General features: G+C 41.0%; 1 long non-coding RNA gene across 1 annotated transcript in view; it reads left to right on the top strand.

Annotated features, from left to right (window-relative positions):
- LOC101748176 overlaps positions 1 to 21584 on the top strand; it is a 51306-nt gene extending 29722 nt beyond the window's left edge. Inside the window, exon 3 of the long non-coding RNA XR_005860666.1 lies at positions 19597 to 21584. This is a non-coding gene — a long non-coding RNA (uncharacterized LOC101748176). The remainder of the gene's footprint in view (positions 1 to 19596) is intronic.
- The last annotated feature ends 5218 nt before the right edge of the window (positions 21585 to 26802 follow it).

The following is a 26802-nucleotide window of genomic DNA, read 5'->3' on the forward strand; positions in this document are numbered from 1 at the left end:
CTCTTATTTCACCTTATTACTGAAGCAACTGCGAGTGTTTTTTAAACACCTGAAAATTGCAGTAGTTTCTGACAGTGCAGTTAAGCACTGCACGTAAAGAGTGTGTAAAATAATCACATCACTCTACTTGTCCCCATAACTCATAATAAAGAGATTTGCAGGTTTCCTCTTGATTCACTTGACATTATTCTGAACATCACAGCTTTACTCATGAGCTGAGCATGCAGACTTCTGCTGTAATGTAACTCAGACCATTACAGCTGTTACCATCATTAGTTACCATATCAAACTGGGTTAAGTATATCACGCAGTATCACAGGCTGCAACGGTAGTAAATCTGTAACTTGACTTAAAGTATGCAGAAAACTACAACCCATAAACTGTTTAAATGTTGGAGGTAAAAGAAGAGCTGATGTTGCACGCAGTTTTATCATGTTTACATAAATGTTTCCTTCTGGTAGAATGAAACCAATGAGTTAGAGGCTGTAAATGGAGCATGTTAAGACTTCTTGTTAAGGGAAATGTTCTGAAACTGTTCTAGCTGAGGATAAGGGATACAAGATCATGGGAGCCCAGAGAATATGGTTTCTTCTCCCAAATTTTGTTAGTAGATTGTACCTTCATGTTTGTGACAGGCCCCTTTAGTTGTCCAAGCCTATGAGTCAGATGCACTTAGATCTCACTTGTGAGCTTGCCATCCAAAATCTGGGAAGAAAACTCTCTAACTTCAGTGTGGTGCTAGAAGGTAGCATTCCTTTATTCCTCATGGTAGGTACTGGGCGAATTGACAAGTAAGCACACCCTTTCAGAGTTCAGGTCCTACATTTGAACAGTTAAACATACATATGCAGTACACTGACATACAAATTCATTCTTTTTCAAGGTCTCATAGAGCTGTGCTAATGTCTCTTTGGGCATGCTCAGTAGTATTTAGGGTGGTCGAGTGCCCACCTACTTCTTCCCCATTTTCCACCGTCAGCTTCACCATGTGAGGCCTTTGACTTACTTTCATCCACTTTTTACCAACTTGGAAAATGTCCATTGCTTATTAAGCTGTAGTGAGCACCTTTTACAAACAATATATATGGAACCCAAGGAAGAAGGCCTTGCACCTTCTGAGGCAAAATATAAAAGTATTCTATTATGTCCCAAGGGCAGAATTATTGAGGAAAGCAAGACTATTCACTCACTAAAGTTGAAATGGAAAGTTCTGAAACTATCACTCATGGATTTCTTTCACTAAACTAATATATTGGTTCTTTAATTAATGTACTAATCCCTATTGTTAAACAAACCCACCTATATCAAGCCATTCACAGAAGTCTTAAAAGGCTCTTGAATTTAAAATCCTGGTTTCATTGGATTATTCATTGCAATAAGTAACTTGTTAAAACAGACTATTAAGCGAGACAGAGCAATACGAAAGGTGAATACCTAACTCTCCCCCTACCACAGTGTTCTTGCAGATCTGTCCTTGCTTCCATGCTCAGGTTAAATGGCTTTTGGGATGGCAGCAAGTCTTACAGCTCCCTGGCCAGCTTTCCTTCCTGCAGTCCTGCATCACCTGGCTCCCTGCTCCTCCTTACGTCTGTAACAACAACAACAAAAAAGTCACTTAATCAAAAAGGCTTTTCTTGCCCTGCTCTCACAAAAAGACCAGTTCAGGGTCCTCCAGGGTCTTCACAGATTTAATCTCTTACCTGTGTTGTCCTTTTAAGTGAGGACAGTCTGCTTTTTATCAGAGCAGAAGTGGTTCCCTTTTCATATGGATTTAAACACACTTTGACTACGGCGGGGCTAGTTTCAAAATGACTTGGTACTCCAGTGAGGTTTAAAGGTCTCTGCTTGTGCTTTGTTGGCCATATGAAATCTGTCAGTGAAGTCTGGGCTCTGCACTGCCCTTTACATCCTCTACTGATGGTATCGCAAAGCCTTAAGATGAAACAAATTCCAGACTAGGTAATTGTACACCATAAATGGCCCACCATTGTCTCTATAGGAACACAGTTTATGGATTTGTGTTGGTGGCTGGACTAGATGACTATCCGCCATATAATGCGATCACTTAATTTAAACTAAACAGGCCCTTGTGAAAAGTGCAGCAGAATATTTTGGATTTCCTGCAGTGTAGGGGTATGCATATCTGCAAATACTGCAGAGCAGCTCACCCGGTTGCATGAAACTTAGACTCTCTGCAGTCTAAGAGTTTCCGTTGTATTGGCGCAGGTTGTTCCTGAAACTAAAGCCGCCTTTCTGAGAACAGAGATGCTGTTTTCTGAATCCTTTCATATGTTGGCTTGCTGTCTGGAAATTTTTGTCTCCAAAAAAAAACCCGTGTGAATCATTTGCCAGAGAACATAACCATGCCAAGGTTTGGTATTTTCTTTTGTTTGGTATCCTGTAATGCAGTGCAGCAGCTGGGAGCCAAGTTTATTAGTATTGTGCTGATATGTAAATAAGAGCATCTGTAATGTGCTTAGTTATAATAGCTGCAAATCGAGTAGTGCTTTGGTTTCCTGCTTACTAATCAGGCCGTTTGTATCTAACTGAGTGCTTTTCATGCTATCAGTGGGCTGTATTTTCCACCTAGTCCATAGAGGTATGTTTACGATGGAAAACGCTTCTAGTTCTTTGGTTAATTCGGCAGAAACGGAGAAGCTAATCTATTTTAAAATCTTAGTAACTGTGCTGATCTCTTTTCCTGGGTTGAAACCGGCATACCTCAGACCCCTTAATTTTTCTGCTGTTTATGTGAAGTGTCATCCAACTAAATTGTGTGGAGAAAGGCGTGCAAAAAGCTCATGATGGTTGCTGGAGTCCAAATCTAAAACAGCTTTTTAAAATTGCTTCCTGTCAAAGGATGATTTATTATTTTAATTTTCCTTACAGCAGTAATGGTGGTAAAAAGAGTCTTTTGAATGACTTGTTTTTCATGTGACATAACCTCATTATGGCTTCAGAGTATTTACTTTGCCAAAACTAGAACCAGTATGCGTGTCCTTTACCTGCTCAGAGCTCTCTGGAGATCTCTGATCTGTGCCATCCTAACCTCTTGCTTTCAATTATTTTACTCAATTCTGAAAGTCTAAAACCTCCTCTAGGGGAACAGTGTCGCCTGAAACTGAAATTCAGCCTGACAGAGCAACTCAAATATATCATGATCCCACTGGCTAGTCCTAAACTGAAATCCAGGGCAGGAATACAATGACGAGAGTGCCAAACATACAGTTTAAAACTGTGTGAAGACACTGAGCTGTGGCTGAAGGTTCAGTTTACGATTTATGTATTGTAATACAGCCTCTAACAGTTTACAAATGTAGTCTCTTTTCAGTGTTGTCTCATTTTTTTCTAGTGTTGATCTTTCTTCTCCTTTCTTTCCCACTTTGCTGTCTTTGCCCAGCATTGCTCATGTGCTGTGGCTTGTGCTCACATCCCAGGGCAGCCCAGATGGAAATGTCATGGCCAGTGTGGGTCCCCCCTGACAAATTTAAATCTAAAAGTGCCACCTTCACCATTATGGGGCCAAGCTAGCTGATTTTCTTTACTGAGGAAATCCAGTTCTCTTTATTTCTGCCATGCCTATGGAAGATGTGACAGCATCCTGAGCTTGACCCCATCCTTTCCCACCTGCCTCTCCTTGGTTTGAGCTGCCTTCTTGCTTGGATTGAAGGCTTTTTGGGGAAAAAGTTCTCATTTTGTTCATTTGTTACAGAAGGCAGCTCAAAGTTGGTCCACAATGAGAGGTACCTTAGCACTAAGATGTTAGAAATGTAATAATAACACAAGTAATGCTGATTAACTTCACGCTAATGAGAATTCACTGCACGTGCTTCCAGCTTTTTACTGATGAAAATAAAGGACTGCATTGTACCTTCCTCTGCTGCAACTGAGAGTTGGTAACAGAGAAGCTGTCACCCCATATTTGCATTACTCTTAGCTTTTCTTAGCCTCTGCTCATTGTCACCATTAGAGATTCACCAAAATGCTGCCGGTGCTGGCCTGCTTCTATGTCTCATTTCTTTTAACAGCTTACTGCAGTGATTCTTCCTCCAGCCAAGATTTTTAATGTTGAGTGCTAAAACCCCGAAGTCAATATTGCCTTCCTCTTCTATCTTTCTGACCTGCAGCTCATGCTCAATAAGGGTTCTGTACTGTATGTTTGGAAAGCTCCCTGGACATTTTGCGTACACTTGCAGTGTAGGTAATGCAGATGGCATAGTGCCCAAGGGAAAGGGAACCTGGAGTGCTTTAAAGATGAATAGAGCAATAATGTTATTTCTCAAAACTGAAATGCAAATGTTGTAAACGAATTCTCACACCACCTTTACTACTTTAGGCCTAGAAAAAAAATGAGAGAGATTTCAGAGGAAACCCTCAAACCTGTGACATCAGTTACTCTACTGTGGTGTTGCATTTGAGGTATTTTTGCTATGAAGGAAAAGGTTGGCAGTGAGGTGCCATTGAAGTACGTCTGATACACATCAAAGGTTAAAGTAACAGCAGCTCATGGAAATGAGTTCAGTTCGAGACTGTATGTGTTATGTTTTTTGGAAATAAATAGTGCAATGAGAGGCTTTAAAATATGCAATCAGGAGAAGAATACTCTAGATTCGTGTATTTCAAAAGTAAAAAATCAACACATTTTTTTCAGAGATGTTGAGAGTGGTTCATTAGTGTGAGTTAGAAAGAGTCAGCCTAAGGAGTTAGAGATGTTTTGTTAAAAAGCTTTAGAGCAATGTTTCAAGCTGGAAATTGGCTTGGGTTTTACTGTAGTTTGCTTTGAAGCTTTTGTGTATTTGGAAACTATTGTACTGAGGTAATATTTGATTTCTAACAACAAAGATATGGCTGGCCAACAGTGATCCAGTCAGGTACAGACAACAAACAACCAGAATGAAAACAGAGGCAGTCTCAAAAAGAACTTAATGTTAATGGCAAAGCAATGAGTAGTTTCTAAATGGGATTAAAAAAAAAAAAGGCAGAAAACAGGAAATGAATAAAAAACATGGCAACACATATCAGTTTTCAAACAACTTGCAAGGTTAGCACGATATGCTCAGTGGCAAATAAAGCTATAAATCTTCAGAACTTGTGATTAATAGTAAACAGGTGAAGAACTGGAAAAGGAAGATATAATGTGTCTTGAATACGCTTGCAGAAGGGCAAGATCAGGGATTTAATGTCCTCTAAACATGAATCCTTAAGCCTTTTGGGATCTTCTGATGCTAAGCATCACTTAGGAGAAACATCTCTTGTAGAAAGCGTAAATACAAAGTCAACTTAGGAATTCTATTAAGATAACCACGGGTAAAACATTAAAATGACTACAAACTGGATTATGTATATCACCCGTAGTACACATATGGTGTATGTATGGTGCATGTATAACACACGTACGTTCTCTAGAGGAACAAGGAAACATTTTTAACAGATCTCAAGACTGAAAGGAATACTTAAAGTATAATTTTATCATAAAGCAACAGCGGGATTTCAAGAATAGTAGCTTTAATGAAAAGGTGATGATGAACAAAATGGAATATTACTGTCAGGTTCAGACTGAAGACTTGCAGAACTTCTGGACATGGATCTGCATTACCACTCAAGTGTTGTTAGATGCCAAATGACTTCTTTGGTCTTAATCATAAGTGTACGTATAGGTTTAAATTTTGTTACAGTCACACTAACTTGCTGTGAAGACCATTGGCTTCAAATCTTTTATTTACAGTGCTTTCTTGTTGCATTATCCCGTATTGTTGCTGATTTAATTACCATGCCAGTTTCTCTTCCCCAGATGCAAAGGTGTTTTTAATAATTGCCTGTTTATTTTTAATTGTCAGCATTGCTATGACGTTTAGCAGGTTTTTATCAAGATATTCTATTGCTGACACTATTTGAGAACTGAAAAAGAGCACACTTAACCTACAGGAAATATCAAGTGTTATTTTGACATGCTTAGCACAAGATTTCACAAGATAACATTTGCAGGCAGTATTTTTTTTAATACAATGGATTTAATCAATTGTATAATTCTGTTTGATCTGCTGTATGATTTAATCCATTGTTTAATCCAGCCATGTATAGGGATGTAAAAGGAGTGGATGGCTTTAGTAGTTGCTTGATTCAAGGATGAGCTTAGGTAATTGGATCTGAAGGAAGAAAGTTCTGTGCTTTTAATATACAGCTCAGATACTGCTGTCACACTTCAGAGCAGAAAATTCCTGAGGAATGAAGTGAATGGAATGTTAAATTACACTAATTTGGAAATTGTACAGATGACACATTAATTGAGGATGATATTCTGGAGGAACATGAAGGAGAAAAATATCTGTTTAAGGATAGTATTGGAGGAGAATTCAGTAAGAAAACACTGTGTTTAGAGATCAAAGTCATACAATGATAATGTATTAGCAGGGATCCTTTCTAAAGATTGAATGTCTCCTGCCTTTGTCTTTCCAAATAGAAGGTGCAAGAGGGACTCTGGAGGCTGCTGGTAAACGAAATGCTTGGAGCACTGATGCTGGGGCGCTGCTGCAGGAATTGGGCTTTCCATGGGCTCATGTCTATCTGAAGCAGCTGCTGATGACCAGCTCCTTAGACTCGCTGCTCGTGCCGAGTTGGGGCTATACCTCATGGGGCTCTGGTTCTGGGGCAGGCTGCTGATGTGCCAGTTAATTCATTTGGAAGGAGCGAAGGAAGATGTGGCTTTTGTTCCAGACCGGCGTGAAGCCAGATATCCAGTTGCTCTTTGAAATACAGTACTTCTGCCCTAGAAAATGCAAGAGATGAATGGAATGTGTTTTTGGTCTGTACTGGTCAAATGGAAGGTTTTGGCAGCACTGCAAATAGCTCAAGTCTTTAGCTTTTCTCCAGTACTGGCTTAGTTTTCACTGGCACCAAGTATTTTAAGGCAATTAAAAGGTCTACAGCAGCCAGCATCTCTACCTGCTCCTTTTGTGGAGGCGAAGGGAAGCATAAAGTACCTGCTGCATTGGAGCCTCAGGAAGCACGGACAGAGGGGGGATAGCCTTAAGGTTGGTGGCACAGAATGGGAAAGCAGCTGCTTCAAGGATGAGCAATTTGCCAGTGAGGGTCTGGACTTTGTTTGCAGGCAGGAATTCAGACCAGGAGCATCAGAGTTTTGTCATTTGGGACCTGCAGATTTTGTGCAGGGCTGGACTAAGCAGCCCTATGGGGTCATTCATAGGCAGAGAAGGACCAAAGGCAGTCAGCCACATTCCTTTTTGGGCTCCAGTGGCCTTCCATAGGAAGAGCATTCATCCATACTAATGCTGAGAAGACCAGTCACAGTTACAACCTAGATGACAGAAATAATGGCTTCAGAAAATTCAGATACCTATGGGTGCACAATGTAGCGTGTGAAGAACAGCTTTGGTAAGATGGTTTAGAAATTTCTGTTTGCAAAGACTAAACTTTAGACAATACAAACTGCTGTGCAAAGAAAAACTAAGACAAAAGCTATTATCTTTACCTCAAATACCCCAGGAATTGGCTAGATAAAGGAAATATATGGCGAAGCGAAAACAACAGCTGCAAAAGTACTGCATTGACTGAGCAGCAAGGTGTTAAAGTTTACGAGGAACAGTAAGCATTTACCCAGCAGGGAAATGATAGTGCCCAGCTGCAATCATACGAATGGCGAGAGAACTAAGATTTAGCACTGTGCTAACTCCAAATAGATAGTGCTGGGGACGGGAAAGGAGGTAGGCGATGAAGATAAAGGAGCTGATGCACAGTCCCAGAAAGAGAAGAAGAGCCTGCTGCTCTGCATAATGTAATAGATGCAGTTCCAGTGGCTGTGAGAGAGGCTGCAAATTAACCTTAGGCGGTGAAGAATAAAAATAGTCTTAGAAGTGAATAGGTCAATGCTCAATTAGAGAAACAACTGCGTAGCCATTAAAATCACAAGGTGGAGGATGGCGAGGAAATGGAGCAAAATGTGGAAAGGGGTAAAGGGTGTCTGAGAGGAAAATAATGGGGGAATTCCAGCTGGAATAAAAGTAATGACCTTAACCAACACAAAATGCTCAACAGAAGATAAACATGGCTCCATTAAAGGCTGCAAATATTAGATACAAGTGACTTCTAATGAGGAATATTGAAAATGGAAAACACCCACGGTGCCCTTAAAGATAGTGCACACAGAGCCTGAAATGAGAGCATTTACTTTGGTGTCAGAGGGCTAATGGCTGCAATATTTAGGAGAAAACTTAAGTTTGAGGACAAGGGAAAACCCGAATGACTCCACATCGATTCTGTGCACGTGATCTCAGCATTGCTGCTGCTCTGCTGCTTCTTGAGGGCTCTCCCAAAGCTATACAACAGTGTGGGATGGAGCATCTGCAGCAGCTGGGTCAGGCCTTTGATGGGCTGGCTAATTACTCTGCGATAGCCAAATTGGATGTCTTCACCTTATGCTCTGCTGGTGAGGGCCGCAGTAGTGCTTTGACGGAGTGCAGTGCTTTGGTGGAGTGTGGTATTTCTGCTACCAGTAGTTAAAAGGGTCCTGAAAGAAATGAGCAGAAGAATAGCTTGGTTTTAAAAGCAGTGATGGTAAAGGAAACCAGTTCTGACTCAGTTACTCTGCTGCCAAAAAGAGAAAGAAATGGTAACAAATTCCGTATGGTCTCCTTGGGAATATTTACCTACTAAATGGTAGATGAACAAAACACTTCACAAATACTCTCCAGTTTTAAAGTTTGGGTTAATGGTAAACAAATCCTGCCTTAAAATTGACGGAAGAGAGATTGAACATAAAACCAGAGGTATTCAAAACTAGATGGAAATATGCCAGGCCCTTTTGAAGTTCCTATGCCTGTACTAGATTGTTGTTTGGTGGGGTCACAGTCTTGTAGCAACAAGACTTCAATGCTAGTAATATCTCTTTTTATTATTATTATTATTATAATTATATATTTTTTATGTAAGTCTCAGGTTTGGTTGTCTGTACTTGACTGTGAAAACCAGCAAGGCAATAGCAGGAGAAGAAGGGGCTGGACATTTGATTTTTATCTCCTAGGTTTTATTTCAGCTGTTGTCTAGGTGGAGGGAGATGTTGACTTAAGGCTTTCGTAGCAGAGGTGGAATTGCTGGCGGATAGCCCTCTGTGCCTAGAGTAAAAAGGCACAAAATCACAGCCAATAAAAAATAATTGGAAGGGAAAATCATGAGAAAGAAATGTCAAATAACCCTGAAAGCATTAACATGGGAAGGAAAATTATTTGTAAATATATAGCAGGGACTATGCCATCTCCCTTTATGAGTGGAAAAGTGCAATTATAGGTTAAGGGCGCATGCCCTGGTATTAAGTATCTAATTGCAATTATTTACCACTGTTCATTAGAAGGTGGGTTGAGCATGTCAATCACAGATTAAAATTATATGGCTAGGCAGCAAAAAATCTGCATAAGTGGGTAGTGTGGTACAAATGGTACCAGAATGGTTGGTGAAAAATTAGCAGCTTCAAAAGTGGTAGGACATTAAAAAAAAGGAAAGAAAAAAAGGTAAAGAAAGAAAAAAGGGAAAGAAAGCAGCAATTCTTGCTTTTTTTTTTTTAATGGGGCAGTCCTTCGAAAAAAGGGCTGATGAGGCAATGCCATCCTAAATCCTTACATCACGGCAGTGTTTGTCTATTACTCACTACAGAAGAATTAGTCCCGATGATGTTCCAGTTGAGTGGGGACACTGGAGGAGTGACAGGGAGAGACTGTGGTTGTCCCTGTGTAGCTGCAGCTGTGTCACCTGCAAAAGCTTCCATTCTTCAGATCTCTGACAGTGTTCTTGCTTGAACAAGAGTATCCTTTAGGGCAAAAGGAGCCAAGCTGGCCAAGGATTAGTGTGGGAGTGGTTGACATCAGCACAGCTCGTGCTGACTGAGGACAAGTTTGAGTTGGTCTGTGGGCTGATGGCTGCTGTAATTTCTGTGTTGATTAGCCCAGGTGTTTTCTTTTGCTTGTGCAGTACAGGGGCAGGCAGAGGTGAGTCGTTCATACAGAAGATGGGCTGTAATAAGAACAGTTGCAGACAGAGAGGGTGGCAGCAGCAGGCCAGGCTCAAAACTGCTTTTAGAAAAATACAATTTCTGTTTTCTTGACTTGTAGCTGTAGGACACTGTTGTCTATTATTGTGGCAGGTCTTGATTGCACTAACATCTGTTCCATTACTGAACGCATGTTAATAGCTGTTCAGATATGTCTTGTCCTGTAGGCAGCTAAAATACAGATCCAGAAATCGGCTGCTTGGTGTTAAACCAGTACTGTAGAGGTAAGAATCTGGCAGAAGAGCATGCAGCTGTCAGTGGCAAGACTGTTATTGAATTACTTAAAGGCAATATTACTGGGGAAATCTGTAGTCTGAACACAACTGAGCAACCTTGATGGCTTTTTAATGAGCCATCCCAAACGAGATCTGGTGGCAGGCTGGAATGAAGCCAGCAAAATGCACTCTTTAAACTGCTGATGATTTGTTCTACATCTCTGCAGGTGGTCATGTCCCATCTTGTGCCTGTGTCCATGGCTTGTCATCCAGGGCAGGAAGGATAGGTTTAAAGGGTGTGCCAGACGTTCCAGAGATAAGCGTGGTTGTGGAAACTCAGCTACCTTGACTGTTTGAAGTCCCTGGCCATGATGTCTGCTACTTGGCAATTTTTGCATGTAGCAAACCTGATAGGAAACAAGAGGCAGACACCAGAGAGTTGCTTCATTACATACATTTTCCATCCAGCTGGCTCTGTGCACTAGAGAAGTCAAATGAAATAAGCAGATATAAATACAAAATAATACAAAAGCAAATGGGAGTTGAAGCTGTGCTTAATATGGGATAAGAAAAAGTCTGCCTTAGATATATTTCTTGTCACTGCTTTTGAAAAGAAGTTTCTGAGCAGACTGATAGCTTTTGGGGTTGGAAGGTGCTCGGTAAGCATTTTACCTCTAAGAGCAGGTCTGCACTGCAGGGTTTGGGTGTCCTAGCTTTTGTGCATGCAGGGCTATGTTACCAGTATTTCAGCTGTGTCCAGCAAGAAATTCAGGGATGTTAAGAGCTCAGAGAGGAGCTCTGCTCTGTGAGTTGATTTTAGGGAGGTGTTGGGAAATCTGTTTGCTCTGATGGATTTAGCCCACTAATGCAGGTCAGGAAAGCCTCGTGTGTCTCTCAACTCTGTCTGCACATCCAAGATTTATTGCTATGTTACTTCCTGAAAGCACGGTGGGGAATATTTCTGGGAATATGGGAATATTTTAAATGTATTGAGTTTTGAAGGCGTTCATGTGTTCAGGGTACTGTGTAAGGAGTCTGAAAATAGGATGATTCCAGCTGGACTGGCACAAGTGGAAAAGAAAACAGTGCGGTTGTGTTCACCCAGCTGGCAGCATTGCCCAGACTATGGGGAGACAAAGTGACCAAAACTGAATGATATAATGGGGGCTTGTAGCACAGAGTTGTTACAATGCTCCTTTTTTTCTGTCTTTATCACATTGCTGTAGTGATGCAGCGCAGTGCCAGCTCTCAGTTTGGGATAACTGTTATGGGTCTGTAACACCTTGCTCCCTCCAATTAATAAATGCTTGTAGCTCAGTCTTGTGAATCTCCCTTACTGTGGCAGACATCTGCATGCAGCTAGAGTGATTTATTAACAAAACTCAAAGGATGAACAGGGCCCATTTAGAAGTTTGTGATGCAGGAAGAGAGAAACTGTATATAAACTACTGTGCATGTCTAATTGTACAGAACGTTATCAAAAAGATAACACTGGGAAATAGATGAAATGGCCCCAGGGCCCAAGGAAGCAGGAGAATTGGAAGGAGATCCTTAGTTTGGGAGAAATATCCAGGTAATGTGTAGGTGAGGAGGGTTGTCTGGCAGTAGATGAGTATTTACATCCACCTCAGGGCTGGTTTGAGAGATCTTCAGCGTCTGCAGCACGCGAAGGGATAAAGCATTGAGAGCTGGGTCTCCCCATACTAACACTAAACTGGTATCTGGTATTATGGCTATGACAGTCTTCCCAGTTTTTCAAGTACTGCTGTGATAGTGCTGAAGTAATAAGTCTAAGTGTAGGATCTGGAGAATATGGGCCTTAGGGCACCAGGCTTAGGAGCAGAGACTGAAGAAATGGGACTTGTTGAATGCAGTGAGGAAGATAGAGAGGGTAACTTCACAGCACCCTTCCTGAAGAGCAGGTACAGAGATCCAATGGTTGGTCTTGTCTGTTGCTGGAAACCATCCTGCTTCTTGAGGGAGATGGAATGGGAGTCCGCTAGGACAGTGTGGTCGTGTGATTTGACGGAATCCGGGCTATCTGACAGTGTGGGACAAGACAACTGTAAAAGAAGGAAGTTTGGAACAAATTAGCCATTTAAACATAACTGGAAATCTTATGGGTTACGTGTACTAAAGCCTAACCATTCAGGTAATCAAACAAAATCAACAGCAACCAACTACTTAGCTTGGTAAGGAAATATCAGAATCCAGGCAGGATTGCCCTCGTGGTTTAGGCAGGGATTACGTGATTAGGTTGCTGTATTTCAGAGGCCACCCCAGTGCAGACTGCCAAGCAGATGCTTCATGGTAGGATGAATGAAGCCCTCTATAGAAGAGGAATGCCTGTGACCTTAGTTACTTGCTAGCAGCAGATCCCTCTCCTGATAGTTAGACCCTTGTGCAGGCACTTGCTTAAGTACAGGAGACATGGAAGAAGCACATTTTCATGGCTCTAAGTTGTAATTGGTCTGTACTTTCTCATTTATATATAGAATGCACACACAAAAAGCTGTGTGCGATTATTGATTCTGTGTGGGATTTGAAGACTTGTATCTCTTGCTCTAGTGATAAGCTATAAGGCCTTAACTTGAGCCATGGATTCCTAAGATTTAATTCCCTTTGAGAAACCACGTGCTATTTACTGTGCTTGTCAGAAAGCAATTGACAAAATTTGAAGCAAGAAGAAAAAGGACAGGATGAAGATTATTCTGTGTGGCGTTTGGGTGAAGACTGTTCTGCAAATGGTATGCAGAGTAAAGAGGCAGGGGAATATAATTAACCTAACACAAGCATGGATTTGCTTCCTTTACAAATCAGTGAGGCGAGAAGGGTTACTCAGTAGTGTAAATAAGCACCTCGGCAATAGGGCTGCCCTGCTTGGCTGCCTGCTGCTGCCTAGGAAACAGCATTAGGTTTCCTAAGGGTTGGCTATGTCACAGTAACAGGTGATGGGATTTTAAGGGATGATGTGAAAATCACAGGTGTTGGCATTTGGAAATGAACAGCTTTCAAATAACATCATTTCCAAAAAAGATAGATGTGTTGGGATGGAGGCAGAAGGTACAGCTGACACGATTTTGAAGTATTTCAGCCTATAAATAGATGTGGATGTGAACAGCAACGCAGGATTTTTAAATCATATTTATCGTTTGGTTGCTTTCTGGTTTCTGTACCACTCATCTCAGGATTCTGAGGTCAGCTGCCCTTTATTTGATGTTCAGGATGCAAACCACGGGTGTTTCAGTGGTTTTGCAATCGAAGGTACATTTCAACTTTGCAACAAAGCTATTTTCTTTCACCAGAAATATACCCCTGGTAAATTGTTTTCATATATACGGCTGCAAAGTATTAAATATTAAAAACATAAGTAGTCATTTTGGAGTATCTTTAGAAACGTTCATTTTGCAGGCAAAAAAATACGCATTCATTAAACCAGAGCTGTTCGGAGTTTGAGATATCGAAACCTATGTAGTATATTAACGTTCACTGTTCATTTCTTTGCTCTGCTGAGTAAATTAAACAACTCCTTGTTCTTATATAAACGTTAATAAAAGAAAAATCTTCACTTGAGCAACGGGTTTGCTTGAACTAAAAGGCAGTGTTAGGCCTTGGAATAATATTCTAGCAATGCTTATGTGAATAATAATCTTCATATCTGTTACTGCATGAAGCCCAAAAGGAGATCATTGGCTGGTATCTCACATCACTCGATTAATTTGTGTTCTGACTTGCATAGGACAGGGTTTTTTTTGTGTGAGTGTATATACAGTACAGTGAGAAAGAGGGCAAATCTGGGCAGAGAACTTCGTTCTTTGGAACTGTAGGGCAGGAGCAGGTACACGTGTGTTTCCCCTTCAGAGGATTAAACTCCGGGACTGAGCCAGAACTTCAGCCACCAACTGGATGGATGCGTAACATGATTGCACGTCTGTGAGCTGGTCCATCTTTCTTCTTGCTTCTCAGAAATGGGATGTTTGTTTGGAGGGAAAAATTAGATGTGTAGTATTGTATTATGGAAGGAGTTTCATCCTCGGAAACAATGATTACTGACTTTCTGGTAATCCGTAAGTAAATACATTCTAAATATACGCAACATCAAATACCAGTGTAGTGTGAGCTCTGTATTAATTCCATCCCGCTGATGTGTTCCACTGCCTTAGTGGCTGCACTGGTATTTTCTGCATTTAAGCTAAGTGCCAGGAATGTAGTGTATTCAAAGGACAGTGTGGCCGTTCAAAAAATTGTAGGGGGTGTTTTGGCTGAGTGCTGTTTGAACTTGCACAGACAGATGGGAACAAATTTGTTCTGTAATCCCAGGACAAATGCTAGGGCTGAATGTTCACTGGCCGGAGCTGATGGCTGGATGCTCTCTGCTCTACCTTGAGCTGCAGCAGCTTGCACTCATGGCTCAGTGCTCACCACTGAGGGAATGGAGGGAGATTTGCCACTGCCTTTGGATGTTTCAGTCTATGGGTTTGCGTCTGTCACCTCTACTCCTTGATTTGTTCCTATTCCTGAATACGTCTAAAAGGCAATAACTGAGGGATTAAATCATTGGTGCGTTGTGCCTAAGTCCTGTGAAATTAGTGGGGCATCTCCTGTCAACTGCAGTAGTCTGAACCATTCCAATGGAAAATAGAGAGGAAAATCTGACAGAAGCAGACAGAGATTTCACTTTGCCCCTGAGCTTTCCGTCTTCCATGCACACTGCTGGGGTCCTTCTGCAAAAGACAATGCTGAGGGACAAAGGCATTCTCTGCTCCATGCATCAATGCTGTGTGATGCTGGAGAGAGCTGGTTTTGTTCGCTGCTGGTGGTCTTGCCTGTGGTGCTGTTTGAATGGAAATGAACTATGAAAACATGAGTCATCCAAATGACTTGTTTTGTAGTGTATGGCACATTTTAACTAAACTAACGTTTCTGCTTATGTCTGTATAGGAGAGTGGAATTAAGTTATGGGGGAAGGAAGAAGTTTTAGCGTTTCTAATGTTTTTTTTTTTTTCCAGTCCTGGTTTTGTGACTGGAGATTTGGGAAGTGTCTCTATTGGTTGGTGAACCTCTAACACAGATTAAGTTCTTAGTGAGAACCGATGTGCTTGAGTGTTTGAAGGAAGAGGTATGTTGGGTGGTGAGGTTGTATTGAACAAGTACAGAATTCTGTTTGTTTGTTTTTCAAATTGTTATTAGAAACAGGGACTGCAGGATAAATTTTGCTCACTTCGGAGCCAAAGTGAATTCAGTGATTGAAGAAGAACTTGGCATGCTGTGTGCAGGTTGCAGGCTGAAACAATTATGCATTTAAAAAAATTCATATATAGAATATAATTTTTTCTAAGTCTGTGGAATTTAAGTTATTACATTTTCATCCTCTAAGTCTCAGCTAACAAATGTAAATGTATGCACATTTAGAGTTCAGTCTTGCTATGAATATTGCCAGCAGGAACCTGCTACTGGCTTTCTGGCACTGATAAAACCTGCTTGAATGTTCAGTATCCATAAAACAAGGTAATTGAATTAATGTGTTCGAGATGGAACTTAAGTAAAATATGATGAAAATATACATATGTTTATTTCAAGAATAGGAGCATTAATATAGTGCCTTGTAAAACAATTTTATTCAATGATCTGAAGACAATTGTTAGACAAATGAACGCAACTCCTGAGAAAACACAAGAACAATTGAGTTACTCCAGACTTAACACTTGTCTATCTGGGTCCAGGATCTGTCTGAAGGCAGATGGATCATTCCAATAATTCTCTAATTCAGAAATGTTGCAGAAATAGTAAAGCATAGATGTCCATACTGGATAGCTAATCAGTTCAGAATAGAACACAACTGAAAGTTTTTTTTTTTTCCTATCACAATACAAAATTTCCTGGATTTGGTGATTAGGAATTGTCAAGGCTGTATTTTCAGTAACGTGTAATTTGTAATACAGTTGTCCAGCCCTGCTTGTTTGGTCTTGTTCAGCCCTGCTGGAATCGTTAGACTCATATAGTGTATCTAACAGTGTGAATTGTTAGACTCATATAGGCCAGTCCCTTGTTGCCTGTTTCAGTTTTGGTTTGAATTCTACAGCTAATGGCATGGCTAAAACAGGGCAGATATTGGAAGTCTAGGTTATAAAAATGAGAAATGTCAGAGAAGTGCTTTTGTGTAATATGTATGTAAACCAAGTCGTATCTTGGAAGCTTTTGCTACTCATGGAAGGCTGAAAACTCAGTCCTGTAATTTAGGGAGGACTGAGTATTAGGGAAAAAGTCTGTGAGATGCTCAGAGAGGGACTGTGGGAGATCAAGAATTAACCCTTAGCAGAGCAATGAGAATTCCTTGCAAGTAATTCAGCAGTGGGACAAATGGAGTGGGCAGTGCACTGAATTTGTGGAGGAGGCAGCAAATCTAGAATGCACCTGGGCTGGTAGGATGATAGGTGATGCTCAAAAGTTTTCAAAATCTATAAGATGCTTGCAAGGGTAAATGGATTTAAGAGGATGAGGAAGGGAAAAAAAAAAAAAAAGCCTAACAGCACAGTGGTGGGTGTTAATAAAAAGATCACGACAATTGTTTGGACAAAGGAGATGATAGGAGATCCATTAGCTTGCAGGAATTCTTCACCAAAGCAGAAAGCAGTGATGCAGCAGAAGATGAATAGCCTATTATTTGTCTGAAAGCTGATGCTTTTGGTTGGATACCAGAGCACAAATCAGTGTGTTGCCAGAAACAGGGATATAAGCGCTGTGAGAACAGCTAGAAGCAAGAGAAAGTAAACAAATGAGATCTGGGGCTTTTAGCAATGAGCTTATTTCCACTAAATGGATATTGCTACAGAAGACTTGAGAAAATCACTATTTGGAAAATGCAGCATGTGAATGTACCAGGATGGGGGAACAGGGAACCCACCCAAGGTATTGACAGAGAAGTGCCAGAAGCCCTTAGTCTTGTTCAAAATTGCTATCACTGGGAATGCAGGAGTATCCTGGCTTATAGGATGCTCCAGAATAGAGGTGACAGAATAGAGGACTCCAAAAAAAATGGAGTCTGCAGGCAAATGTTTTCTAGCACAACAGTGTTGTTCCTGCCCCACTGAGGTGAATAATGCAATTATATGAGTTTCTAATAGTGCCCAGGCCTTGTGCATCCTTACAGAGGCTGAATTAAAGGAAAAAAGGCATGTGTGTTACAAGTATCAATATTTGTACTTCTTTCTTTGCAAACGGTGATCTAAGCATATTCAATTTCAGCAGAAAAAATAATGTACACAGAGAATTAAGCCTTTCTAAAATGCAATTTTGCTAGACTGATGATTAGCAGGTCTTCCTGTATCCAATCAGCCTTTAAAAAATACCTCTTGTAATAGCTTTTGGTAGATGGTGGTTCTGACAGATAGCAAACAAGCTAACAGAAAGTAACAGCTTGTAAGCTGTCATTCTTGTAGCTAATTAGGTGAATCTGGATTCATATCTCACCATCTAGAGATCATAAAGATGGGAACTTCTTTCATCTTGGAAATCTGTGTTAAAATGCAGATAGGAGAATGAAGACAACCTTGCTCTTACACTGACTTGATTTTGTGATCTTTGTCAGAAGGCTGGCAGGAGAACCAAGCCAGCAGTCCCTCTTCCCATTGGCTTATAGGCTTATGGCAGGTTAATGGTGAGCTTCCATCTGAAAGAGATCACTAGCTAAAAGTGTAACAAAGCAACTCTAAAAAGTCAATGGGAGCAGAAGAATTCTTCTCTAAGGCCAACTTGTAATACAAACATCCTAAGTAAGAAAGATTTTGGATGGACTGCATCATGTTTTAAAGTTTTTCCCTTTTATTTCACAGTTTAGAATTAGTGAGAAGCCTAACGCCAAGGCTTTATTGCTTGCTTTATTGCATTAGCTCCTGATAGGAAATTCCGAAACCTGAAATTAAAACTGAAGAACAAGAGTCAATGATTGGCCTTCCAGACTTGCTCCATGTCAGTGCAAGAAGTGAAACTATTAATGTAGCAATAAGTTGTCATGTTTTGCCAGATCACTGAGTATGATTCAATGTTTGCAAGAGGAGAATAACAGAGCTGCTTAAGTGTAGTGCTCATTGCCTCTTTTCCTGTCGCTGGGCATCACTGAAAAGATCCTGGCCCCATACATTTCACTCATGCCCTTCAGCTGTTTTAAGCGTTGATAATAATCTTCTCTTCTCCAGGTGGAACAGCCCCAGATCTCTCAGCTGTTCTTCATAAGTGAGATGCTCCAAGACCCTAAGTGTCTTTGTAGTCCTCCACTGGACTCTCTCTATGTGTTCCCTGCCTGTCTTGAAAAGAGGAGCCCAGAACTGGGCACAGTGATCCAGATGTGGCTTCACCAGGGCAGAGCAGAGGGGAGGATCACCTCTCTGGACCTGCTAGTCATGCTCTTTTTAATGCACCCCAGGATACCATTGGCCATCTTGGCCATAAGGGCACACTGCTGGCTCATGGCCAACCTATTGTCTACCAGAACACTCAGGTCGTTCTCTGTAGAGCTTCTTTCAAGCAGGTCATCCTCTAACTGGTACTGTTGCATGCAGTTATTCTTCCCCAGGTACAGAACCTAACACTTGCTCTTGCTGAACTTGACAAACTTCCTCTCTGCCCAACTCTCCAGTCTGACTTCATGAATGGCAGCACAGCCTTCTAGCATGTCAGCCACTCCTCCTAGTTTGATATCACCAGCAAACTTGCGGAGGGTGGACTCTATCCCTTCATCCAGGTCATTTATAAAGATGTTGACCAAGACTGGACCTAGTACTGACCCCTGGGGAACACCACCAGCTACAGGCCTCCAACCAGACTCTGCACCACGAATCACAATGCTCTGAGCTCTGCCAGTCAGCCAGCTCTCAATCTACATCATGGTTTCTAAACTTACTTGTGAGGATGTTAAGGGAGACCTTGTCATTTATGTTCAGAAAACAACATCCAAGGGTGAATTACAGGAGTGAGAAGATAAAGATGAAGTACTGCATTTAGTGCAGAGAGCACCTGAAAGAGCATAATCAGGGTGAGGCACTTTGTAGTGCTTTTTAAAAATGCTGTGAGTGGTTGAAAGTTAGGAGAATATGATTTCCTTTTCTGTTTTGCTAACTACAACTGTGGCTGCAGCACATGCCTTATTCTCTCTGAAGGGCTGTTGTGGCCCTCATTACTGTGTTGGAAAAAAAAAAAAAGAGATGTTACTGTATGGGGAGGAGAAACGTCTCCAGAGTGCATCTTTCCCAATATAGGAATGCTGTGTAACGTGATAAGAGTGAAAATTCCATGTTAATTTAGGTTCTCCCTCTTTTTGTACTACAGGAAGGACTTGGTGACTGGCTGCGACTAGGACCTCATGCATGTAGTGGTTGAGGGAGGGTGAAATCTGCACAGGTAAGCTGTTTTCTGCACTGCAACCTGGAACTGTTCCAAAGCAAGGTACAAACCCAGAAACTGGTCATTTGACTCGTGGGGAAAAAAGCACAGTGAAAAAATGCATGTGGAAGAGAGAAGCGTGAACAAGTCTTGACTCTGGGAACCTTGACTCTGATCTCTTTTGCCTCAACCATTCTCTGGCATTTTGAGGGGAGAGGCTGATGTGGTTTCTCCCTGGTGTGAGCACAGACTGCTCGATAGGGGAAAAAAGCTCTTGGTCTGGCTAACAAATTTAGGAACAGATTTTACCTCTGAGATGGTTGTTGCTTTTCTGTGCAGCTGAGATTAGGGTTTGTTGGGATTCAGAGGCTACTCATCATCTTCCTGTTGCTTGTAAGTAAGCCTTAAAAACTAATAGTGGTGAAGGAGCAGTTCCCTGTAGACCCATCCAGACCAGATGAAGATCGCAGATACATAAAACACAGGCCTAAGAGGTGATGAACACTGGAATTTATGTCCTGTGTCTGGCAGCTGACCAAGAGGTCACTCGTTTTATTGAGATAACCTCAAGTTTGGGCCTTTTTTCTCTTTTTGGTAAGCCATGAAAAGCTGTTACTGAAGTACATGAGTAAGTAGTGATTTTTTTTCTTCTCTCTCTCTGGGTTATAAAATATTGCATGATAGATTAGGAAGATTCACTAAATCTGCAAACAGTAAATAGAAGTGACATTCTTTACTTTTTTGAGTTACGTTGTCCAGTAATGAACATTTAAATTCATATGCCATAAGCAGCAACAATACACGAGGGAGGACAGCTTTGTAGGCCTCCTCTCTCTGCATTATGTTTGTAAAATTAATTTGTTGTCATTTCCCCCATATATATTGTTTTTACAGCCCACAAGAATGTAAGAAGCCAAATGAAACCACTGTAAATGAAAGCAGACACCTCCGTACAGATAGAAATAAAATAGATAAATATCCAACAATGAGAAAAATATTAAAAAGATGCATTTTATCATTATCTGAATCTTTTGGGAAAATTTTGCTGTCTCCAAAGCAACATTAATAAGTGAGTCTACAGCAAGACAGAGCAGAGATGTGATTAAAGGGGGGTAATGTTTAGCTAACTGGCTTGAAAATGCGTTTCCCATCTCCGCAGTGCTCGCTCACTCAGGGCACTCCCCACTGAAGGGCCTTGTCTACTTAAAGGGCAGGAAGGGAGGTTTCTAAAAGCACAAAACTTTTAGTCAAATACAGAACTGGCATGTAGTGACAAGATGAAATTATAACCTGTTCTGCTAGGAGTCCTCCCTCAGATGGCAGGACTGTAATTTAAGGAGAATGGAAAAAAAGAAAAGTGCATCATTTCCCACCTGTTCACTTTTAATTTTCACATGTTATGAGGAAAAAAAATGTTTTAATTAAAAAGGCCTTTTCATTCTTGTCCCATCATGGAGAGGCAGTGCCAGAAATCTGTTCCTCTCTTATATATAGACTGCTTTGAAAGTAATGTCTCCGATTTATTTCTGTGGAAACTAGAACTGGTACAAAGAGCACAATAACCGTGTTTGATAGAGCAGATTCTTAGCTACAAAACACTATTTTTCAACATAGACCCCACCATGAGCTGTGCTTTTTTGCCAGCGCTCAAGAGCCTGCATGCTGCAAACCTAACAATCTGCATGGCTGGCCAGAACGTGCCTTGCCTTTCTTGTTGCTGTCACCACTGCTGAAACACACCACCCACAGCCTCACTGTGCTCACACCCACTGTTTGGTTTCCATAAATGTTCAGCAAGAACCGATGAAGGTCAGTAGTCAGTATCATTTTTTCCCACATGAGGGAATTAAGTTCCATACCTTTGCCTCATGCACACTTCCACGAGATGCCATTCTGTCAGACTGCCCCTCTGCTGCCATCTGTCACAGTGCAACAAAATGTAACGGAATATTGATGGGAAGGTTCAACCTCTATTGCCATACTGCCAATATCCACCTCTGATGTGGTGAGCCAGCATAATAAAACAGAAGACATTCACTTTGGAGCAGCAACAATTGCTTATGTATATTAAAAGCTTTTTTCCAGGTTGTAGAAAAGCATGAAACTCTTCGGTATTTTACTTAACACTTGGAAGATTTACCTGGCAGTGCTGATGGAAGCCCTACAGCAGCATATAGAAATCCTTACCTTTAATGAAGATGAGAATCTTTACAATATAAAGTATTGCATGCGGATACTGGCAGGACATGCTTCATTCTCCTGTGCTTTTCTCCAGTGTCAGTTCCTTAAATAAAGATGAGTCCTGGTGCTCATATGTGAACTTGGATAACAGTAAAGTTGCCCTTTTTCTAATGACTCTGGTAGACTTTGGATGGGCTTCTCAATTATTAATCCTTTTTATTTATTTATTTTTTCTTTAAGGAAAACTTGTACTTACCCAGTGGTTTCACTTGAGTAAGTTCTGAATAAGACTTGGTGATGCTATTAGTATTAGAGTAAATATATTCAAATTACAGTATTTTTTTTTGTTTGGGCTAACTACAGGGGCTTTTGATAATACTTGGTGAATCCAGTAACAGTTATGATCTTGCAATGAGACTTAAAAGTTTTATCATTTTTAAATGGCTTAAAGAGTTGAAATGACTTTTTCAAAACCACTATAATCATTCATTAAATCAGCAGTTACGACTTCGGTTGATAGATTCTCAATTAGAAGTAACTATTTCAGACTGCAGAAATCTGAATGACAAGATGACAATGATTTGCTTTTAATTCCTCAGTTTAATAGTCATTCAGCAAAGTAAGTTTGAATAAAAAGTAATTGGGAGTGATGGGAAAGAAATAGACGGTACATCAGCTTTTTTTTTTTTTTTCTTTTGGGGACACTGCTTGAAAGACTAGGTGGAATGATAGTTGCTGTAAGCACCTAGGACTGTCTCAAGTGCCACTAGACTTTATAGTCTAGCAATTGTTTAAAAACTGTTTAATGAAGAGTGGGAACAGGCTGAAGTCCTCACCTCATCAACAAATAGCAAGAGATGGACTGCTTTCAGGGAAGACAGGCATGTGAACTCACCATAATTTTTCTGTACTTAATCGGCTTTTCAAGGAGGAGAGGAAACCATGAAGCAAGCTTGAGCTAAGAGCATGTCAGCTTCTCATTTACAGGCACATACTTAAGAGGGATTTTGTTAAGAACAAAGCCGAAGTTGGATACTGTAATGTACACTTGAACAGTGTACATGTGACTTAAAGGATATGTCTTTTCTATCTCTGAAGGAGCTGCCTTGCATTCTGTTAGATGTCTTTCTGCTTCTGAAGATAGAAACTCATCCTATTCAATATTTGCCTTCTATGGTCCCGCTTGCTTGCTCTCTGAACTCCCACTGCCATCCCAGGGAACTGGTTGGTGCCTCTACCAAAGTGTCAGCCCTTCCCCAAGAAGCTGATGAAGTGTCCTTTCATGTTGCTGCAGGTTTCGTGAAAGTCTGTGTGTGAAGGACTGAGGAACAGCCATGAGTTGATAGTTGAAAGCTATTTAAAGTCAGAGCAAAAAAAATCAATCTCATATTGGCTTTAACCTTTCTCTGTGGGGAAGCATGTAACCCATATAAAGAATAAACTTAGTGACTCAGTCAGTGCCTTTGGTACACAGCGACTATAACATGGAATTGGGCATCTTTGCTTGAAGCATTTTTATCTTCAAGGCTAGTGACTTCCAATGCTTTCCATTCTTTTACTCATGTCTGCTATGTTGCCACAGATATGTGCAAGCACTTTGATATGTTTGTGGCTTTTTGATTGCTTTTTCACTGGTCACAGCTGAGGCGGCACTAAGGTGTTCTGAGAAACACTCTTGAAATTGTGCCCAAGAGAGAGGTGAGGGAACTGGACCAAGTTTCTCACCATTGTTGCATCTCACTTTGACGATTACTTGTTGGTGGTTTATGTTGCATGGTACCCAAGGTCTCTGGATGGAGACCACATGGAATAGTCTTGGCTTCAGCATCCTACCCAAATGGCTGTAAATAGTAACATGAACAAACTGGGAAGTGTTTTGTAGGAAGAAACTTGGAAACTCTTTTCTTGGGAAGTCTTTCTAAGTGCAGTGGGCAGCATGGGAGAAAAAAATGAGGATACTTAAGTGCAACGTGCAGGTGGTCACTGGGCACAAACTATAGTTGGACTTAGGAGGGCAGATACTGGAAGGGCAAGAGAAGGACATCTGGATGGAGAGGAGTCTGGAGCATGGAGTAAATGACTCAAGGATGAAAAGCTGTCAGTACTTATTACTGAGCTTCATGTTTACGTAGCTGGTAGAACGGGAAAGAGAGGACTGATGTTCAGAGCTGTTGGACACCATCTTACAAATACAAAAGAGGAAAGAAGTGGTAGAAATAGTTGAATTTATCCCGGTTCCAAATCCTGCCTTGTGTAGGTATGCAAAGACTTAAAGCAGAAGAAAAAGAGAGGTAAGTAGTAGAAGAGTCTAGACGTCTTGCAAGGATGAGTTGCAAGAGCAGAAAAGAAAACTCAGACGATGCGTCTTGAAGGCGTGAGAGGGCTGTGCGATGTCTTGAGATGGTGTTAGCTCTGGTGAATCTGATAAAATGCAAGTCCTCTCATTCCTTATCCTTCAGCTGCAGGAAGGAGGAAGGAATAATATTCTTCTTTTCATCCTTTTTCACTTCTATCTCCCAAGGATTACACTGCATGCCTTACCAAGCTGCCAGTCTCTGAAGCAGCTGTATTTTAGGAAGTCTGCTTAGCTGCACGTGGTCTCACTGAGAGCATCCGAACTGCAACAATGCACTGGCTATTTTCTGTCTTGTGATATTTTTTCCAATTGTTTCTCAGTCGATGCAAATAGTAATTATTCCCTGTAGAAGTGCCTTTTAAATAGAACTGCAATTCTCTAGAAACTATAAGGAAAACTACAGTATAATGAAGCACATAAAATTAATGCTGATGCAGAAATAACTTTGGGCGTTCAGCAGAGGAGGCTCATGCATCTTTGTACCAATGATCTAGTAGCACATCTTAACATGAGTAGACTAACATTTTTAAGATTCTCCCAGCAGGTTTTGTATTGCACAACATTTCAATTAACAATGGATTATCACTAGTGAGGGAGGCAAGGATTCACATGACAGATGATGATAATTTAAGTAATGATCTAGGTGATGTGCTCTTGAATACTAATTCTGTTGTGGCTTGGAACATGAGACATGACTAATTCAGACAGCTTTCGTGTGACTAAAAGGAACCAAATATCAGCCTACAGCTGTTCTCTTTTTGGAAGTGGCTCGTATTTTTAAAGAAGTGATGGAGTATCAATTATAAAGGCATTTTGTTCTTCTTTTGCATACTCCTGGACTTCTATGAGAAAAGGCATATCCACAAATGGAGTTTTTGTCTTCCAGTAGCATGTCAAGAGCAGCATATGTACTCTCTCCTAGGTGTGTGAGGGCAGCGAATAATTAGCTACGATGAAAGCAGTTTTGGTGCTCCCATGTATGTGCAGAGCGTTCCTTCCACACATGGTGTTTCTAAGCATCCCATGTTGATGCATGTGAGTGAGTGATGAGGCTCTGCTTGCAGACAAATGGGACCAAAACATCCTTGTCCTTGCTGGGGGCTGCTCCTGGGTAGGAGTCAGGACTGCTCCAGGAGATTCCCATCAGCCACTAATAGGGTAGAGAGGCTTGGTGTGGGCATGTTTTGGAGGGGAAGGGGAAATTCTGCATGGGATCAAAGTAAGACAGAAAACCGTCAGCATGAATTTTTCTTCTGTACTGTAGATGTTGCCCTTACTAGAGCAAATCAGTCCTGCTGGAACTTGTAGTAGATTTGTAGCGTATCAACTGCCCTCAAAAGATGTTCAATGAATGCAAATTGCAAATATAAAACAACAGGCAGGAACGGGTCAGATTATTTCCAAGATGGGATTTCAGCTTTTTACACTATTCATAGTCCTTGGAGATGTCTCAGTTTTTCATTTCCTGATGTATGTGTAGAGCTCGGTTGTAAAATTGCCTCACACTTCGCTGTTCCCAACCCTGCATAATATTGTGTAATTTTGTAAATGATGTTAACTTTAATGATTTAACAAGAAATATAATTATAGTTTCTACAGCAACCATGGCTTTAAATATCCTGAATTATGTACGTGTCTAATTTCAAACATAATGAAATAGTAATGCAGCTCATTGCATGTAAATTACATTCGAAGTTAAAACTTTTAAGAGAAAACTGGATGGAAAAAAAATGCATGAGAAAGCCCTAGTTAGTGCGACAATGTCTGCTGTTTCATGCTCAGAAAGTTTAAAATAAAAGACATTCCCTTCCTGAGCCAATTCATTTCTTCGCTGGAAACAACTGGGCAAATATTGCTTGTAAGCAGTGCTGAATGTTAGCATTAGATAAAGGTTTGTGACAGTGCCTTCTGCTGCATAGCTGGGGTGTTGCCCCCAATAGGCATTTGCACAATGCTGTTGGGATGGGACTGCTGGCAGTGAAACAGTGAGGACATGATTTTTGTTTTGGTCTTACTTGGGGTTGGTTGCATCTGAGAACACTGAGTCTTACATTTGGTAGCTCAACAGCCAACTGCCCAAGAAACTTCTGCTTTCTTGAACAGATTATTTTTTGTTAGGCCAATTATAGCTGTAGCAGAAATTTACTGTAATGTGTATGAACGAAGGAAAGGAAGGGAGTGTGAAGATGGGGAACAGCAGTGTTATGAGCAGGGAGGCAGTCAGAGCAAAGCAGTGCAACACGTTGTTTGATAAAACAGATGCTCCTGAAATAGCCAGGAAATTTGCCAGTGGGCTGGAAACACCAAAGTGATGGAAGCACAGGGCCTCCCTACCCGCCTAAACGCCCAAAGGAGCAATCCTTCCCCAGACAGCAGAAGCTGTGAATTCTTTTGCTTTAAATGTCTCGGATCGGTACTACGGCGTGGGCTTGGATCTTTTGCAGTAGCAGCCCTGTCATCTCGGTTATGGAAAGTGAGGCCAATTCAGCTTTTTAATTCATATTCAAAATGGAAGTGATTTTTTTAAACTGAATTGGGGATTCTTTTTCTTCCTTTTCTTTTGTATTTACATCCGTGTAATAGTAAAAGTTCTGTGGGGATGCAGAGGAAGCCTC

This window comes from Gallus gallus, chromosome 6 (genome assembly GCF_016699485.2).
Source record: "Gallus gallus isolate bGalGal1 chromosome 6, bGalGal1.mat.broiler.GRCg7b, whole genome shotgun sequence".
In the NCBI taxonomy this organism is placed as follows: Eukaryota; Metazoa; Chordata; class Aves; order Galliformes; family Phasianidae; genus Gallus; species Gallus gallus.